The sequence below is a fragment of the Dermacentor albipictus genome, chromosome 4 (assembly GCF_038994185.2).
Source record: "Dermacentor albipictus isolate Rhodes 1998 colony chromosome 4, USDA_Dalb.pri_finalv2, whole genome shotgun sequence".
NCBI classification, from domain to species: domain Eukaryota; kingdom Metazoa; phylum Arthropoda; class Arachnida; order Ixodida; family Ixodidae; genus Dermacentor; species Dermacentor albipictus.
In genome coordinates this window covers 96,446,617-96,466,314 of record NC_091824.1, presented here as the reverse complement: position 1 = coordinate 96,466,314, position 19,698 = coordinate 96,446,617, and the positions used below count along the sequence as shown (strand labels likewise).

At 45.5% G+C, this 19,698-nt stretch overlaps 1 long non-coding RNA gene across 1 annotated transcript in view; it reads left to right on the top strand.

Moving 5' to 3' along the window:
* The window catches only part of LOC135911407 (uncharacterized), a 157,113-nt gene that overhangs the window by 77,309 nt on the left and 60,106 nt on the right, over positions 1-19,698 (top strand). The window contains exon 2 of the long non-coding RNA XR_010567327.1: positions 17,298-17,362. This is a non-coding gene — a long non-coding RNA (uncharacterized lncRNA). The remainder of the gene's footprint in view (positions 1-17,297; positions 17,363-19,698) is intronic.

The following is a 19,698-nucleotide window of genomic DNA, read 5'->3' as shown; positions in this document are numbered from 1 at the left end:
GAATGCACGACGACGACTGTATGGCATCGGCGCAGTAGAGATAGAATGACGAAGAAGGAATTATATCGATGGAACAGCAAATGCATACAACGGCGCTGGCATGACGACAATGAGATGTCCATTCTTAAACTATGGCGATGGTATTACGACAACAGTGTGCGATGACACGAGGTAATGAGTTGGCGATGACTGTATAACGACAATGGTTGATGACGACAGTATGACGACAGCCGCCCGAACAAGCGGATATGACGACCATGGCACGACCAAGATGGCATGGCTATTGACTGTGCGATAGGAGATGCATGATAGCGTCTGTGAGACGACGACGCAGCGACGACAATGACATTACAACAAGGGCGGAATCACAATGAAATGGCGATAGCATGAATACAATAGAATGACGAACGAGGACGTAGATGGATCGACTAAGGTGCTATGGTGACGACGGCCTGACGACAATAGAATAACGATACTGAACTGATAACGATGGTGAAACAACATGACGATGATGACATTAGGACAACTGTTTGTCGACGACAGCACAACGTTAGTTGGACGTAGAAGTTACAATAATGACGATGGAATGAATATGACAGCATCCTGAGGACGGTATGACAAAGACGAGTGCATGAAGATGACTGTATGACGACGATGCGGTGAGGACAATGGCATGACGATAGCATAGGCACAATGGGATAACGCCGACTTCAAGATGACAGTTGAGTGGCGATGACTGTGTCACGAAACCTATGTTACAAGGATGGCATGATGATGAAGGCTAAACTTAGCTAAATTAATGATGGTGACATGACCACGATGGCATAAGAATGACAGTTTAAAACTGCAGGCATGATAGCGACTGACGATGATGGTGTCGATCGATGGATGGATGGATGGGTGTGTGGGTGTTGGTAGGTGGGTGGGGGGATAGATGAATGTGCGAGTTGGTATTTGGGTGGGTGGATTGGTGGATGGATGGATGGACGGACGGACGGACGGACGGACGGATGGACGGATGGACGGATGGATGGATGGATGGATACGCTCAAAACGACTGAAGTAGGCAAAGAATGCTATTCGCATTAGAGCACACTGACACTATTTATCATAGTCGTTTATCTTGGTTCCTAAGAGAGGTATCCATGCCTGCAACCATAGCATACTGGATGAACATGAGCATAATTGCCTAAGAGGGGAAGAGCAGTAGCACAAGAGCTCGTTTTCGATATTAATGCTATGGGCACCATGGCCTCACCTGATTATGACCACAACGTGATTCGAAAAAGCGAAGCTGCACATTTTCTGCAAAGCACCAAAATGGCTACTTCGGTGCCTTTTGGAGTCTCCTCTACGCCTGTGCCTCCTCACTTCACTTGCAGGGCCGCACTTGTATTCCCAGCCATCCCATTCTTGCTTGTTAGGTGGTAAACAAAGTAGCCAAACCTATATATGGCTCCTATGCGGCCTTTGGCGTGCTTTGTTCTCCTGCCATTATCAAGAAACAGGGTGTCAGGTTTAAACTGCCCGTAGTCGAATGAAGAGTGCCGAACATATGTAAGAATGGGCTTGCTAAGCTAATCAGCCCTACTCTCCTTTTCCTCCCCAAGACATCTCTCCACCACCTCCACTTCATCACGGATCCGTCAACTATAATCAGACTGTTTATCTGCCACATTTCGCTTTAGGACCATAAGTGGCTGTGCATCCAGTCGTTGTTATTCCGTTCTGTTGCGCCACTCTGCCGCAAACCTGTTTGTCAAGATGGAGCACGTTGGTAGAGCACGTAAGCTCTCTCAAACCTATTTCTACGCAGTTCATGTACACGCGTATTCCGCGTACGTCAGCCCCTGTAAGATGCTCTATTATGGACTGTACACGGAAGGCAAACAGTGCAAGGAACAAATGTGGGAAGCTTGCCACCACAGAGTGAAAAACTTCACTCCGTGCTCGTGTCCGCGGTTAGCTTCTTATTTTCGCTATGAAAGAATACAGCATCATGACGCTGTTTTGTACTAGTGCGCGTAGTCCACACAAAGGTCATTTACTAGAAACTTAGGAGAAGAAAGGATGCACACCTCCCATCGCGTAACGTAGTAACTTGTTTCGGTGCCGAGGTTATTTCTATAGTGTAACAAAAATCAAAAGGCAGAGAAATAAAAACGCTTAAGGGGTGTGCGTAAAAATACTTGCGCCTAAATTTTAATACGAGTAATAAATGAAATATAATTTACAGTCAGAGGCGCTCACAGTGCAGTTCATTTACAGCGTTAACTATGTCGGACGCGACGTGTAGGTGCTTTTAGGTTGAAATACGGAGTTGACTTATGGTTTCCCGTTCTCCTTAATCTCGCCACGAACTTATCTTCGTAGATAATGCTGAGGCATTAAGCGGACGTTTTATGCAAAGTCTACTTGAACACTTAGATAGCAAAGATTTTAGGTACATTTGTAGCTACTGCAGGAAGAACGAACGTAAAATGGTAAAAACATGGTATGGGCCTATTTTTATTGCTAGGGATAATTAGAAGCTATTTAGTGTCATTGTCTCTTACCCGCATTAGTACTACTCACAAGTACCGTCAAGGAGATAACGCCAATTTTGCACTTCCACATTTACCACCTGTTCTATCTTCTTCCTAGCGTGTCTCTCTAAATCTTAGCATTTTGTTTAGACGAGTGCAGCACTCAAGGACAGCATTCCTCTACTTTTAGGCCGCGAGGTCACGTCTCCAGAGGCAAATTACAGCGAGTACCAGAAAAGCAATATACGTTTAAAGAATAGAAGACAAGTAAAAAGAAAACCGAAAATAATGGCGGCCTTGCTGAGGCGGTTTGTTCTTTATGTTCTATTTATAGCCCCTTTATTTCTGAGGGGGAAATTTGCTTGAGGTAGTGATGGGCACGAAGAGGTGGCCTAGATGGTGTGCCATCGATAGGTGCACATAAGAGAGTGTGTACGTGTTCATATAGGGCACGTAAGTATTCGCTCTTGCTTGCTTGCTTTACTACTCTCGCGTCTTACCCTCCAGTATCGTGCGTCGCTAACCCAGCTTTCTCTAGTTCCGAAAAGTGTGGCAGCTTTCTCCAAAGATGCAGCTTTCTCCTAAGAAAAAATTCCCAAATGGCAGATATCTCGACGCCACATACGCACCTCTTCCCTGCCGTTCTATTCCCCAGTTGCCTACTTTTGCGGAGGGCATCGGAGAGAAGAAGTTTGGTGCGTGAATCTGTGTGGAGGTCGGCACTGTAGGGAGTTGTCGGAATGGTGTTTGATCTCGGTCGATGAACGTCCGGATTTTGCTTTTTCTCGTGTTTTCACTTTATTTCCTTACTGTGCTTACTTGATGGCTTCCCCTTTCGGAATGTCACTTCTTTTGTTGTATTTCCATTCTGTTTTGGGGGGCGCTTCTTACATCTCTCTTAGCTCCATTTTGAAACGACGAAGGCGCTGCGAGTGGGCACTAAAGTTTTCTGCAAGCACATTCTCAGCTGATTTTCGGGCTAAGAGAAGGAAAGAAAATGCGACAAAACTATAGTGAATACGCAAGAAGGTGAACAGAAGGGAGGAGGTGGGAGGCTGACGGTTTTGGACAGGTAAACACAGATGCTTGGTTTTAGTACCGAACTATCGAGTGGAGGGTGAACTGCAATGACAGCTGTCAAACGATACTGCCGGCTGCTTTACATAATACGCCCTGCCAGTGCGACTTTCTCTGACAGGTTCTTTAGTATCTGTCTCTGTGCCATTCTGTCACTTTGTCGATGCTTCGGCTTTCTATTCCATGGTTGGTCAGCTGCGTTGGTACCAAATAAATGGACGAAACAATTTTTGCTTGTTTCGCGAGTAGGTAGTGAGAGGGAATTTCGAGGCTATAAGTTGGGGTCATGGTCACGCGTTGCCGCAAGGCACCGTGAATGAGGCTTTAGTGCTCGGCAGTCTGTCGTCCTAAAATATCAGGGAAGATCAGCACTGCTTTCAGCCGATACACAACACAGAAGGTGCAAAGCTGTCATTGCACAGGCTGTAGTGATTGGGCAATCGGACACCGACGTTTACATAAAGTTCGAAACGTTCTGAGGAATGACAACATACGAGAATCCATCACTGAGCAAACCTTGATGAGCCGAGGCATGCCGTAAGGCTCTAGGCAACATCATAGCGGACAGAAATCTCATGGACTGCTTCTGTGTTCCAATTTTCTGTTTTTTGATTGGTAGTGTAGTGTTACGCATACCATCAATTAGAGCGAAGCTTTATTTGCCTACCTACCCGGGTTTCCGTACCTCTCCAGGTGGCGTGGCTGCTGCTGCTGGGTTGGTCCGTAGCTGGGCAGATCTATTTCTGGAATGAGAATGGTATCGCGCATTATATGTATCTTTATGAGACTGGTATCGCGCATTACATGTAACGCATTCTTTGAGTCGCATGATTCGGCCATTCGGTATGTACCACTGAGGGTGTGCCTATTTTTGGCCAGTTCTCCAGAATGGGTATGTGTTAATGTGACACAAGTCGTAAATAATATTTAGGCGTGGATAGATATGTGACATACTTCTCAAAGCAAACTCTTCTGATCGCCTTTCTTGCATCGACAAGCATCACACTTCGCAATCGTCCTTGTGACATCGCTGCGTAGACACCTCCCAGTGTGCAGCCGCATGATCTGGTGTATGCATTTCAGCAACGCTAGCGAGTGGTGCAGTGCCTAACATAAAACTAGCAGTAGAATAAAGTTGTGAGATTGGTGGTCAATATACATAAATATTTTACCTAATAGTTCTGCAGAAACCTGCAAGGTGGAGAGTAGTAATAATTTAAGAAAAAATCTGACATCCAAGCGTTCCTAGCACTTGCTACGAATGAAACGCCTTCGGGTTCCTGGAAAGAAAAGCCTCGCAGTTGAAGAAAAATTCGTCCTGCTCAGGGACGAACTGCGAGGCTCTTGTTTCAAGGAACCCGTATGGGTTTCATTCGTAGCACTTGCTACGTACGGGTGGATGTCTCATTTTCCCTTAATTAATACAGAAATATTCTATAACGTTTCACATTGCCATACGTTGAAAGTAGGCTTGCGTAAATATTATTATTTTTTATTCAAAATGAAGTCGAAGCGAATAGTAATTTGTGTCGAATCATTTCGAAGGAAGTAGGTGGAGTAGCTGTGGGATTTACATCAAGCCTTGGCGCTAAGGCCTACATGTTGATGAATCTAACTTGCTTTGAAAGTGCTGTTATTCGGTCATTCTCTTGCAAAAGTGTAAGTTCAGCATTTCATCCAACTCCAGCAGCAGAGAAAATTTGTTGGCGGGCTCTTGCTCACTGCTGCGCGTCAGCATACTTAAACTGCTGTGGTGGTTGAGGACGCGGGAGTGCTGACGGTGAGAGAGTGCATCGACACGATGCTGGGCGACATCACCTGTGCTGTGTGGCGCGCATTCAGTATTCATGCTTGCCGTCACACGCTGGTTAGGTTAGTCCGTTTCGTTCTGTAAGCGCACTGACGAACTTGGTAGACACGCTCGCCGCCTTTGCAAACGTCAGTCTAGCCGGGCGGCAAGCTTCCCACGACAGTACGCCGCAGGCCCACACGCCTGGCTGCCTTGGCTGCTAGGCCTAAGCAGCGTTGCCTCGTTGGCTGTCGACCACCACAGTTACGGTTTAGTGCCACGCAGGCGCAAATCTATTGAGAGCGACCGTATACGACTCTCGGAAAAAAGGAAGGCCGTTCCGGATACTGCTTGAATAATCGAGCAGGTGTCGAAATCAGTAACAGGCCGTAAATGAATACGCCATTGCCTTGCCTTTGCCCTAAAGTATAGAGCTCGCGCACACCGAAAATCCGGAAGTCCTGGGCATAATGCATGAAGAGAAGAATTCTTGAAATTGAATTGCTCAAAGCTGACAACTGTAAATGTTTAAATATATGCCATATCTTTGGCGTCTATAAGCCGCACCATAAAGTTTATCAAATGAACCGTAAAATAGGAGTGCGGGATAAAGTGGAATTTCAACATGAGGTGTGGCTTTATGGCAACGTGAATTTCCTCTAAAATGTTGCTTTATGGCAGCGCTCTCAGCGCTACCGTGGAACAATTTTTTAAGGAACAGTTTTCCACCCCGTAAGCGTCACCAATGACACCCGGGAACAACGCCACTGATCAAAGAAACGGTGTGGGCGATTTAGGCATCTTCAAATAAGAGTGCAAATCCTGAAACAACGACTGCAAGTCGTGAAACTTGCGAGGTTTGTCATAGTATAGCCGCCGTTGAAAAATATCTGATGATAGGGAATCAATGAGTTCTTCACAGGAAAAAAATGCGTTGTGAAGAGCAAGCTCAAACACCTTAGATGTGCTAGAGAGAAGAGAAATCGAGAGATAATGCGAGGAATTAGTTTTACAGCCTTGTTTGTGTACAGAAAAACCAGGAGCAGTTTCCCGCATGTGAGGGAAAGTAGAAGCGTTCACAGAGTTACTACATATAGATATCAGTACTGGGGCAAATATACTGCCGTAAGCTTTTAGAATTCCAGAGAGGATACCATCGGGTTTTCCAAAACATAAAGCGCCAACAGTGACAGCACACTAAGAAGGAACAGACACAGGCCAAGGCGCTTGTCCTGTCTTTGTTCTTTCTTATTGTGCTGTGACTGTTCGCGATTCATCTTTTGAAAAGCTGTGAACCAAGTAGCCCCACAAAGTGTTCTACTGTACTACCGTCGGGGCCACAGGATATGGAAGGCTTCAAGCACTTAAGGCATTCGCTGATGAGATTTCATCAAACAACACAACACTAGTTGTATGAACCGCCATTTGCTACTGACTGACACAAGTGTTGAAACCTGAAGCTCTATATGAAGATGAGAAATTGGCAGCAAAATGTTTGACGACTGCTTGAACTTCTACTTCGCTAGTATCGAGCAGAGAAAAACATTCTCCATTTTTATTAGAGGCGCGCTTGGGGACATACTTCCGAAATTACGCCAGCCGGCTGGAGGCACTCTTTTCCAAGAATGTCATTCCAATAATTCTTCTCTTCACTCATTAAGCCCAGGACTTCCGGATTTTCGGTGTGCGCGACCTGTATATTTTAGGGCAGTTATACGTTCAGATGCGAACCAGTGGGGATGTCTAGAGCTGTCAGGTCGCTACTGAGGAATGTATTTGCGCATACTGCTCAAAACAAGCTCCGTAAACTGATCTGCTTGGTCATAAACATTAGTTTTCTCTGTAACCAATGATCAATCGGTGGTAGACAACAAATCACATTAACCAACCTAATCACCTCGCTTGAAAGCAAAGCTAGTGGATTCATTTATACCACTGGAGGAGATCTACCTCGGGTATGACACGGATGCAGTTATCTTTAGCGGCGGGTGAAGCTTATCGCGACGCATAAGGGAATTGTCCGAATGACAGACACCTATAGCCTGAGCATTCGAGAGTAACAGGTTTAGGATATTTCCACACGAATGGCCGATCAATTTTTGCTACTTAAGGGAACAGGAGGACCGAAATTCCTATTGCAGGTTGCATTTATTCTCCATGTAATGATTGTAAGGTCAATATCTAAACATGTTTCAATGAATTGCAGGTGTATTAAAATCAGCAAGAAGGATTACTTTGTGCTTGCTATGGGTAGATATTACACTTTCGTTAGAAGAGATGACATCATCAAACAAGACAGGGGAAATACAAGGCGCAACATACGGAGATCCAATTAAACATTTTTCACAGCGCGTTAGACTGGCTTCTTGCCAAAGTGACTTCTGTACACTATGTTGCTGGGCCTAACACATCTCAGTAAACTGTGAACAGCAGTCTGTACGCCACCACCTTTTTGTTCCGATCCACTGACGTCCTGGTCGCTGCGGATGACATTGTAATGTGGTGGAAAAAAAGTAGGAAGAGGAAACTTCACTTCAGCGCCAACTTTTGCAAATAACAAAAATACGAAACGAAGACGAAATGAAATTGAAGGAAATTTCACCTGCTTAGGTGCGAAGCCCACGAGCATTTTGGTAAAAGATGTCCAAGGTACACATCACTTTGATCCTTGGGGGTTATCTCGGAAACACAAAGCATTTCGTCGTGCAGTTTCCCACGGAACGGCTTGCACTGGCATCCCATTGGCCATACTGACGTGCCATTTAGGCGCTTAAAGGCTTCATCATAGACGGATTCTTCGACGCAGACGTGGATGACCGAGGCATGCGTATCATGTTTCGTCTTAAGCAGTTTGCAGGCTATGGGTGGTGCTCCGACGTTTGACAGGTGCGCAGTAAGATCAGCAGACAAGGTTTCATGACAGAATCTGGACACAAAAGATTTCTTTAGGTTGTGGGGCGCTTTTAAAGTTAACCAACGATATTCCCATGCTCTCCAAGACCGGCAGTTGCACAACAATATTGCCGTTTAGTGTTCTCAATAAGCAATTTATTGGGTAATTTGTGTTGATTTTTCTAGTTGTTGTTTTTTGTTGTGTAGCAGTTGAGTCCAGTACACAATAATTAGGGCTCACATGTGAAGACATCCCAAAAATTTATTTCCAAGCGTTCCAACCTCATTCCTGTCACTTTGCGGCAGGTAGGTTCTTCTTTCCCCTCGCTTTCACTCAAAGAAATTAATGTGTGGCTGATGGGGTGCAATCGAACGTCGGCCGTTGAGCCCGGTACTCTAACTAATGGGTCACGAGCACAACATACTCCTCTCATTCAAAAGCCAGTACGCTCTGAAATGCTTGGCGCTTGCGCCGCGTGCCACTTCCTCGTGCTGTCGCTACAGCTGGCGCTTTGAAGCGCCTATCTCCGGGACCGCCCAACTTTCGTAGCCGTTTTGGCTACGTAAAAACTGCAACGTTAGACAAGATTCATGACCGCCCAAATTCATAACGATTTCTTTCTTCGCCGGTGTACAAATGCCATCGTCATTTTAACATACACTAGACGACATAGCCATTGGTACGATCCAAAATGAGCACGTTTCGGGGAGCAGAAGAATGCGAAATTCACTTGCAAACAAGGTGACTAATGCATGTGGAGTTCCCCCAAAAGTAGACACGGCGGCAGTGCGGCCGGCTATAAGACAGGCGCCGACACGTGATGACGCTACGTTCGAGCATCGGGCGCGCTGTGGGAACTGTAGGATGCAAGTGCGCACACGCTACAAACATACGCGTGTGAGGCCTTCAAATTTCCTGCGACGTACGCTCTGTCCGTAAAGCAAATGTAGTTTTTTATCCAATGTCCGTGGTACTAGAGATCAAAGAACGAACGCGCTTTCAGATCGCAGCGCGCAGCTGCTATAACCATTGACTTCAAAGAGCTTAGGATTCAGTAACAGCCGCAACAGTAACACAGCTAATCGCTCTATCTGCGGCTGCTCCCGACTCGCGCCTTGCAAGAAGCACGCGATTTATTTAAGCCTCGCCAAACTGTCGTCCTCTCATCTCCCAAGCCTGCAGGTCTCGTATGTTCAGTTAAATAGAAGAACACCAAAAGGAAATGAAAAATACAGGTAACGGACTCTTATCATACCTTACTTGTCACCTCGTCATCTGCAAAGGCGCTACAAACTATTTTAGAAGCGTTAATTTTGTAAAAATAACAAGATTATTAGTAATTTTTATTTCTAGGTGGTGGTACAAGCGTCAAGGTAGCCTTAGGGTGTGTTGTGTGTGTTCGTGTGTGTGTGCGTACGCGGTTGCAACCGTTGTAGCTTCGTTTTGCGCGCACTTTTGCAACAGTACACATGGTTACCGCTAGTTTCGTAGTCGCATTTTTTGGTCGTAGTACATGTTGTTTACGCTACAAGTTAGGTCGTTCTTAAAATTTTATGAAGGTTAGTGGATGAAAAATTATTGCTAATTAATTAGCGGTTTTTCAGTGCCGTTATCTTGTGTTTGAAAGGTTTTTATAACTCAATACGATAGTAAAGCTGTGAAAGGCTTTCGGACTCAGTTACTCGGTTGCAGTTGTGCGGTGGTTCACGCCTCATGCTTTTTGATGAAAGCATTTTTTTTCTTTTCGGACATCATGACGCACATTTTAGTGAAATGCTTTAACGACGATAAGTGGGACGTTTATCTGTTGAAGTCGTTGGATCACCCAGCTACTAGTCTTCGATTGATGTGAGAGCCTGGTTATTTTGATGAGTTGCGCGGCAGAGCTCATGATGCCTGTTGGAGAGAAGGCACCCCGAAGTAGTCGCAGCCGAACTTATACAGATAGGTAAGTAATCTCATTTTCTTAAGCACGTAGCCTTTTTTCCTATTTTGACATTCACAAACGTGAGATGTTAATCGCACCATTCACTTGCTTCAGGCAAACCGCATGCCCCGGAGCAAAAGCGCGCGATACTAACTCTCGCTACCACCGTCATTTCGTTTGAAACAATGGTAGGCGAAGAGGCAGCGGTGCCCCACGTGCGTAAAATTGCATTGCTTCATTCGTTGCTGTCTAATAATGTTTCCTTAATTTGTATTAGAGAACCCAATTGGAACATAAGGATCGGCTTCTCTGCGCAGTGATAATTTGGTACAGTGGCCCGTCATCTTTCATAGGGGCTCACGTGGGTCGTCTAAGCGTTTGTTATCGCGTTTCGATACGTGAGAGGCGCGTTGCCTTTCAAGGTATTTAGGCAGGCACTACGAGCTTAGGAGAACCGCGACAAATAATTGTGCAGCAGGTGTGCAGCTGTGCTACGCTTGTACCACACTCGTACTGGAAGGCAGTGTTGCACTTCATGCTTACGCATTTCGTAACTATGGCGGCCGCCCGGCCGCCGTGGAAATTTGGGGCTCGAGGTTGTGGATACGATCCCTGCAGCGGCCGCATACCGAAGGAGCGGAATGCGAAAACTCTCGTGCATTGCGCATTGTATGGAGGTAAACATTTCCAGGAAGGCAAAATTATTACGGAGTCCCCAACTACGGCCTGCCTCATAATCACATCATTGGTTTGGCACGTAGGACATCAGAATTATTTTTTTTCATCCGTAGTGGCTCATCGTATACCATATGGTTAGTGTGATCACCTTTTGTGCCGTAGCGGTTAAGCGTGGCTCGATTTAGGTTGCGGCTAATGATACGGCGCACCGCAAAATATATTTCGCCTCTTTGGGATTTGCAGGGAACGGCCAACCGATTAGTCACAGCTTCCGCGTGGTGACTGTACACGGATACGCAGCGCAAATGAAAAGAGGTGTGGTGACGATGCCGACAAAGAACACAGCCGCCGACAGGCTCGCCTTATCGCCTATCACGGCCAAAACTACCGCAGTAAGCATATTTATCTAGCGCGGCGGGTTGCCTTTGAAGGTGTACTGTACAATTTTAATAGGCGATAACCGAAACAAGCCACCGTTCTTTGCTGCCTCTTTGAGTTGGACCGATCCGTATGTGCGTTGCTTGCAGAACTGAAAGGAGCGCCAATCGGCGCGTTGTCGCCTCGAGCTAAGCGTCGCACTCGAGCACCGTTTGCGCGGCGAAGAATGACGCGTGCATGAAGCTAGCTTACTGCGCAGACGCTACCGCGCAAAACGCGCAAGGGCGTGTAGGCGACGTTCTGCACACAAATCGCATGTCATGATCGGAGCCACACCGGAGCGGCAAGCTTCAAAGAAGCGGTACATGTTCTCACTCGTACAAGCCTAGGCCGACGTTCACTCCGTGTTGCCTTGGAAGGCTGTTCAGCGGTGACAGTCCTAGGCGAAGCTGCCCGGAAGGTCGCAACATACGCGGTCTTGGCTGGATGGACCGGCAGCTCATCAGGAGAAATCGGCGAAGACAGCTGGCGCTTTGTGCCATGCCAATCACGCAGGGAACTCAACTCGACCCGTAGCACACCTATAGCCTGGACTGCTGCGCGGATGCTAGCGCATTTTCACTGTGCAGACGTTCGTGGTCACTTAGCAGCCGAGCCACTCAATCGCCGAGGAAACATGTTTCCTCGAGCGCCTAGAGGAGAAGGCCACCGAGGGCAGCTATGTCACCGACCACCTCAAAACTGATCCTGACAATAGGAACACCCTGTGGAGGGGTCACCGATAAGGTAGCAGCTAGCGTGTTGGTATCGCTAAGCCTGACCACTGAAATGTTGGCGTTCTGGCACATGGTACAACAACAACAACAACAACATGAAACTTAGTTCATTGCCACAAAATGTTTGACGAATAGTTTGATTGTTCTCACTGTTGTAATTCCCATGAACTTCATGACCATACTAACCTGATCGCCCACCTGTACCAGGGTGCTGACTACGACTGACAAACGAAGACAAACAAGCCTTCATCAGCAAATGAGGTTAAGAGAGAGGACGCTGCACTACCGGCGAAACAGACACGCCTCCACGAAAATACCCATGCTCTCCTTTCAAAACGATTATTCGTGCTTATAAGGGCGCTTCTCTATTTCTATCTTATCCGTTGTATGCACTGATGTGTTCATCGATAGTAGGCTTCTCCTTTGCTGTGCATAGTTATTGCTGGAAAGGAAATAAAGTTGCGAATAAAACAAGCCGGGCCCACAGGAAAGACGGTGCTTGACACAAAGAAAATAGGTCTATTATTGCCTCGTTCGGCTGTAGAGGCAACGCAATGGGAACGAGGGGACTCTCCAAGGTGTCAGTATTAACAAAGGGACCGCAGCCTGCTCGTGGTCTCACTCGGTCTGCATGTGGCTCGATGTGAGGAGCTACGAAGTGCGCTAGAGCCTCCGTGTTCGTAAAGTTACGCGCTACCGGGAGACATTGAACATCCCTCTCATTTGAATCATCCGTTGTCTGTCTTTTGTAAGTGTTTCTTCTTTTAGCATAACCTGCGTCCGCTGACGTATAAAGCTACCACTCACTTCCTTGTGTGTCTCGTCTCTCAAATGTGTCTCAAGACGGTGTTGCCCATATCGCTGCCACAGGGCCTTGGCTGTATTGCCCATCCCATCAGCGTATGAACGTGAAGTAGATGAAAGTGTACTTAGGTGCGCCCATACACCGTGGACCCGTAATGAAGTTACAGCTTTTACCAAGTTTTACTCGACGCGAGGAAACGTTACAATGTCGCCCGAGAGTAGCACTCACTCTTAAGTATGCCTATGCATTTCTAATTAAAATGGCGGACAGTGCCTATTGACTGCCGTACACTTACTATAAACTTTTCTGTTTGACTTCCCAAAATTTAACAAATGCGTTTTTATTTTTTTCTTGCTCTACAAGAATACAGTTTTCGTCTCTACATCAACCTGCTCTATAAGTAAATGAGGCCGCGGTCACTGTGCCGGGAAAGGAATCAGGGCTGGAACAAGAGCAACCACAAATGCTTCCATATAGAAGAGGATAAGCTAAACGAGAACAAGGTATAAGCAGGAGCCCAAGTTTCAACAAGCTGACCGGTCTTTCTCAAGGCTATTCTAACGGAAGAGGGGAAATCGGGAGGCGATCTATTTTTGTTAGTCTTCCATAGTTTCCATAGTTTGCGCTTCTATATATAGTTACGCCAAGTGGCTTTCAAAACCATTATACATGAAAGTTGGGATCTAGAGCGTTACAAGAAAGACAGAAGAATGGCCTGCAGGCCAATCCAACGGATGTCCTAAAATAAAGTGCCAAGAAATATCTACTAAGGAGTGTTTCATACATAAACATTTTTTAGCAATTAAAGTGCTTCCTTGCGCTAAAAATATATGCAAACAACAGATATAAATTCTGTCGGCTCACCATAACACAGTCGACATTTGATACACGCCTACTTCACAGCTCAAGAAGGCAAATTTAGTTTGGTTGTGAGAGACCTGGCGTCGACCACTATCGTTATGCAGGTAAAGAAAGTTGTGAAAATTGCCGCAGGCTCAGAAGGCGTTTGAACTTAAGTCCACTGTAAACATATATCTCAGACAAACGAAAGCAGAGTACGCGGTGTTGAAAAAGAAACAGTAGTTCTGCAACCACATGCTGAATAATAACCGTATACTACTGCAACAAAGCTTTGTTGCGGCTTTTGTTGAATTCCACCGGCGTTAAATATGTATGATTCCTAGGAAGAACATGATGTCTTTATTGTAAGCAAGGAAGCAAGATTTAATGTGCTAATATGCTTGGCAACCATTTGGACTTCCAACGCTTCCGCTAACTGTGTTTTTAGTACAAACGAATATGATAAAAAAGCCCAAGCAGTTAAGCGTAGCGTTAAATGGAAAAATAACAGCAATAACAAGTGCAGAGTTACTAGTGGACAGTAATTTCGGTGCACACTGTGTGACTTAAGGCTAAAAAATTACAGTAATTCTTTTACTGATGGACTAAATTAAGCGTGAGTGTTTGAACCTGAATAAGCGGTGCTCCCATTGGTCTCCTCTGTGAGTATCATATTAAATACAAAAATTTACTTGAACTGCAGCCTCCACGTTGACTATAATTTGTATTTTGGCTTCAAGTCGAAATGAATTAAATGGAGAGAACATGCAATGAACTTAGTCATGAACATAACTTCTGGTGCGGCACAATTTATGTCCGTTAAGCCTTTCGACTTATCTCACACGGCACCGGCATGCTTTGATCTCAGCGTCAAACATTGGTGCATTACGTACTGCAAACTGTTGGGAAAGCAGGCTAATTTTACCTTCCAGGCAGAAAATTATATTTTTAGAGTCATAATAGATTTCTTTTCTATCAGCAGAAAGAAAGGAATGGTCATAGCTCAAAAGGAAGGCAGAGAGAGGATTGCAAACCGATTTACTTAAAAGCTGAGCGGATCAAGCTTGGCACGTCTGGCGTTTGAACATCGGTGTCCATAACAACCTGAATCAGTCAGTCTCACCTTGACAATGTCTTGCTGTTTCAAAGCCAGAAGTATGCGAAAGACAGCGACAAAATAGAGGCAGCCAGTCGGTCTCTAAGCTATCATGATCGCGTCACAAAGCCCTGGAAGCAGTGCGTTAGGCTGTCCAATACTAAAGCTGCTTCGCAGTTGGGGGCAGAATCAGCCGAACCTTCATGGAGGGGGTCGGGGCTGTCTGATGAATTCGAAAAGCGTGCTTCCTAGCTGCCGTTAAGTGGTCACAGGTAATGCATGCCTCTGGAACTCATTACCAGAGGACAGGTCGGCATCGATGACCTCATTAACCAATCGATCGCTTCTGTTGCCGCGGCAGATGTATAACAGCTTCCAGAGCCCGCGTACTGACCGGCACACAATTAATGCGATTGCGGGCTAACTCGATAGGAGTGGCCAAAGGGATTACGAGAAGGTCTAGCAGCGACATGAGGCGAATAGGTGGGCACGACCGCAACGTTCCTTGACGATGCAGCATTCTATGGAGCGCCGTGCCTCAATTATCCATGACTTATTTGGCCCATTTAGGGTGGTATGCTTCACTTATTAGTTGTACGACTCATCAATATGCGATTTCCTGGCTGTATGCTTCACTCATGCAAAAGTTTTAATAAAAGCTGTTACTTGTTTTTGACGCGTGTGATTGTATGTGCCAACAATATCGAGGGTTCTATTTTTCTTAGAAGATGCTTTATTTCAGAAGTTACGTGCATTTAACTTAAAGGGGCGCCATAACACTTTTTGAGCATGGTAAAATAAAATGTTTGTGCTCTTGAGACAATGCTGCCATGAACATGCGAACCAAATGTTATTCCCCTGTATTCAACAGGGAGCCAACAATCTCGTATTAAGCTATCAAGGTCCTTTCATTATTGCCCACCCTGACATAGACCACAAAGAGTGGTCCTTTCAGCCACCCTAGACAAACTGGAAAAGCGCCCAGTGTCAGAAAACAAGATCTTTGGAAACTGGCCCACGCGAACACCAGCGCGATCTGCTGTGAAGGCGCCGCTGCGATACTTGAAAAAACACGGGACTTTCTGACAAATTGTGACTGTACGCTGTGGGGCATAGGACTGTACGGTGACACTGCGTAAGACTAGGAACGCCTTTGCGGGCTGCGTGACAGTGCCCAGAGAAACAGTTCGTGTGTACGCGCGTGCGTGTGTTTAGGTTTTTCCTTTCTTTCTTTTTATCCTTCTCTCTCTCACCTGTTGCATCCCCTTGCCCCTCCCCCAGTATAGGGTAGCCAACCGGAGATAATCTCGGGTTAACCTCCCGGTCTTTCCTTTGCGTTTCTCTCTCTCTCTCTCTCTCTTGACATAGACCAACGCTCGACAGCCCACAGGCTTCAGCCATTGGGCGATTATTCATGGCGATGACTTAGCTCCCAGCGCAAGACTCTGTACCTTTCAAGTTTGTTGTACACCTTTATAAGCTTCCAGAAAACGGGAAAGTGGCAGTTGGTAGCGCATCGCACTCATCTTCAAACCATCACTCAGCCGCTCCGCTGCCTCTTTGTCAGCAGCCGAACTTGAAGGGTTATCGTAAGTGCACCGCTGAAAGAAGACAAAGAAAGAAGGGAACACCTTAAAACTCTTTATTGTTTTTCTTTCTAGGGTAGTGGTTTGAATGTTGATGATTCCGGGATTTTAATGGCACGAATGCTACTATGGCCATTGAGCGCCAAATCATGAGTGATTGGTCTGCTCGGGGTAGATGTAATGTCGAAAAGGATACACAAGTTTCACGTTTAACTAGCTATATTGTTAGATGGGTTTTGTAAGGCTTGTCCCGGGAATAGTGCAGAAGTGAAGAGCGAATAACATTCGATATAAATAAACGTGGCCGGGATATTTTACTTGCAAAGCTCGCAGCCCTTAAGACGCAATGCCTCAAAACTGCAAGTGTACAACACAGTAGGAAGAATACCAATATTATGCTAATTCATAAAAAAGGAAACGTTAAAAAATTCAAGAAATATTGGCCCATAAGCTTACTTTTAGTATTATGCAATATGTTCACCAATGCAACTCCCAATATAATCAGGGTAACACTTGACTTCACTCAAATTATGGAGAAGTTTGGCTTCAAAAATGTGTATGCTACATAAAAACATGGCCATGTCATCAATCAAGTAATGGAAAAAAAAACTGTGGAGTACAACCAAACTCTCTAGATGGCTTTCATAGATTACTAAAGTGCATTTTAGTCAGTAAAGATAGCAGAAAACTTGGAGGTATTACGATGTCAAGAAGCCCACAAAGCATACGTGACTGTTTTTCCAAATGTCTGCAAGGCTCCAAAGCTATCCTAATTCTCCTCAAGAAAAGCGAAATAGCGGCCAAGAACGGGGGAGGCAGGGAGATACAATTTCTCCAATGCTATTCACTGCATTTTTAGAAGAATTTTAGACTGTGAAAGATTAAGAATGAGGATTAACGGCAAATATCTCAACTTTCGATTTGCAGGTCCCATTGTCCTGTTCAGCAGCACTGGGGACGAATTAGGAAAAATGATTGAGGACCTTAACCAGGTAAGTGTAAGACGGGTTGGAGATTAATATGCAGAAGACAAAGGTATATTCAAGAACGGGACAGAAAACGAGAATTATTGATTAGCATTCAGCATCCGGACCTTTTTAAGAATTCGTTCATCTATGCCAAATACTCACAGGGGAGTCTGATCATGAAAAGAAAATTTACAGAAAAATAAATATGGGTTGGAGAGCATTACCAAATCATGACTGGTAGCTTACCACTATCTTTGGAAATAAACATGTGCAATTGCTGCATCAGATAAATTTTACTGATAGGAAAGTGAGAGGTCGACATGAGCTAGTGCGCTGTAGTCTGTTACTTTGCACTGGGGAAGATGGAAGGAGAGTGAAAGTACGGGGATGGATGATGACGAGAAGTGGTGATTGCTTACGTACATTAGACGGGGGGCCCTTCTCGAGCCACTCGTCTAGTTTTGTGTTATGCAGAAACTTCAACAGCGCTTTAGTCCGCATTGAAGTTGCAGTGTCAGGCCTTCGGCCGCGAACAGCTTCCTCCAACAGTAGTTGGCTGTTAAGGTTGGCTAGTGAATTATTAACATCTTTCGCTCCAGCATATAGAGAGTGTCGCATGAACTTCAGCCAAGATTTAAAAAATGAAAGGCGATTCAGAAGGGAATCGAGCCAAAATCGTGCTTATGGTTTTGGGCTGCTGAGCACGGAGGTCGCGGGATTGAATCCCGGCCACGGCGGCCGCATTTCGATGGGGCGAAATGAGAAATCACCAATGTACTTAGATTTAGGTGCACGTTAAAGAACCCCAGGTGGTGGAAATTTCTGGAGTCCTCCACTACGGCGCCCCTCATAATCAGAAAGTGGTTTTGGCACGTAAAACCCCATAATTTAATTAATTTCAAATCACGTTTTTCTCAATAAGATAAGCAGCATAAGCTTGCGCCATCATCCTACCAGCAGCCCGGAAGCCATCGGCCCCAGTTGCCTACGACCATCGTAACGTCCTGCCGCTGCCCCGTCACCAGTCACGATGTAGCCCACCTTGTTCACCGAACGCATGCTTGTGAACAGCAGGATACCACTGCGCAAGGGCTCCCATTGCGTGGTCTCTTTTTTTTTTCTCATATTTCGTGGGCTTTCTTTGCAAACCCAGAAAAAAAGGACCACGTGAGACGTATTGTACAGAAAACAACTCAATCGGTGGTTTCTGACGGTGCTTTACAAATCTGCGTGTCATACTTGGGGTCATCAGCCAATAATTAAAAATTTGGATAAATGAACTTAATTATTGAGTGAGTTACGGGAAAAAAATGCCCGAGTTACTATAGGCTATTGCGAATAGTATGCGTTCGATTCAATGCGCTTCCGACGTGCCTTTAATATTTAAGGTCTTGGCTCAAGTGAGGTGGGACGCCCTGTATATGCTAGGCAATCGTACAATATGTGTTCCAGCGTTTCAGGCGTCTGACAATATTCGCAATCAGGGCTGTTCCACTTGCCGATGAGGTGTGCGTAGCGGTGAGTGTAAGCAACGCCCAGCCGAATCCTGCGCAGCAATGGCGCTTTGCTCCGTGTAATCTTCGGGAGCAAACAGAATTTAGCGCCTGGGTTGATCACATGTAGGCGTTTGTGGACGGTGTCATCGTGGGCTCTGTATGCTTTTGTAAGGTCTTGCGTGAGCGCCTAATGAATGCATTCTACTATTACTAACATGTGAGGCAGAAACTTCGAGCTTAGTAATGAAGGTTGAAAAGAAGAAACACGGAACGAGCGATGGAACGAAAAATGATAGGGGTAACGTTAAAAGAGAGCCAGACAGCGATTTGGATTAAAAAGCATGCGGTGGTAGCCGATATTCAGGTTAACATTAGGAAGAAAAACTAGGGCTGGCCAGTCCATATACTACATAAGACAAATTAGGTCAGTCGATTAGAGCTGCATAATGAGAGCCAAGGGAATGCAATCAGTCGAGGGTGGCAGAGAGGCGGTGTGATGAAATTTGAAAATTCGCGGGCATAAAAGGGGGTCAGCTAGCGCATTACAGGGGTAATCGGAGATCTATGGTAGATGTCTTCGTCCAGCAGTCGACATAAATAAATAATGATGATGATAATGACGATGACGACGATGATGACATATTACGCTACCAATTTCTGTCATACTGCGCAGTGTCCGTTTTATCTTTATCGCTCTGTTCATTGTACGCCACTCAATAAGGAACACTCGCTAAGAGTAAAGCTTTCTCAGGCGATGTAGAAAACGCCATAAAAATAAACGTGCCTCCAGCGCAAAGTTTACAGAAAACGGTAAAATTGTGATGCAATAGTCACCGCACAACCCCAACTTTCACGTTTAAGATA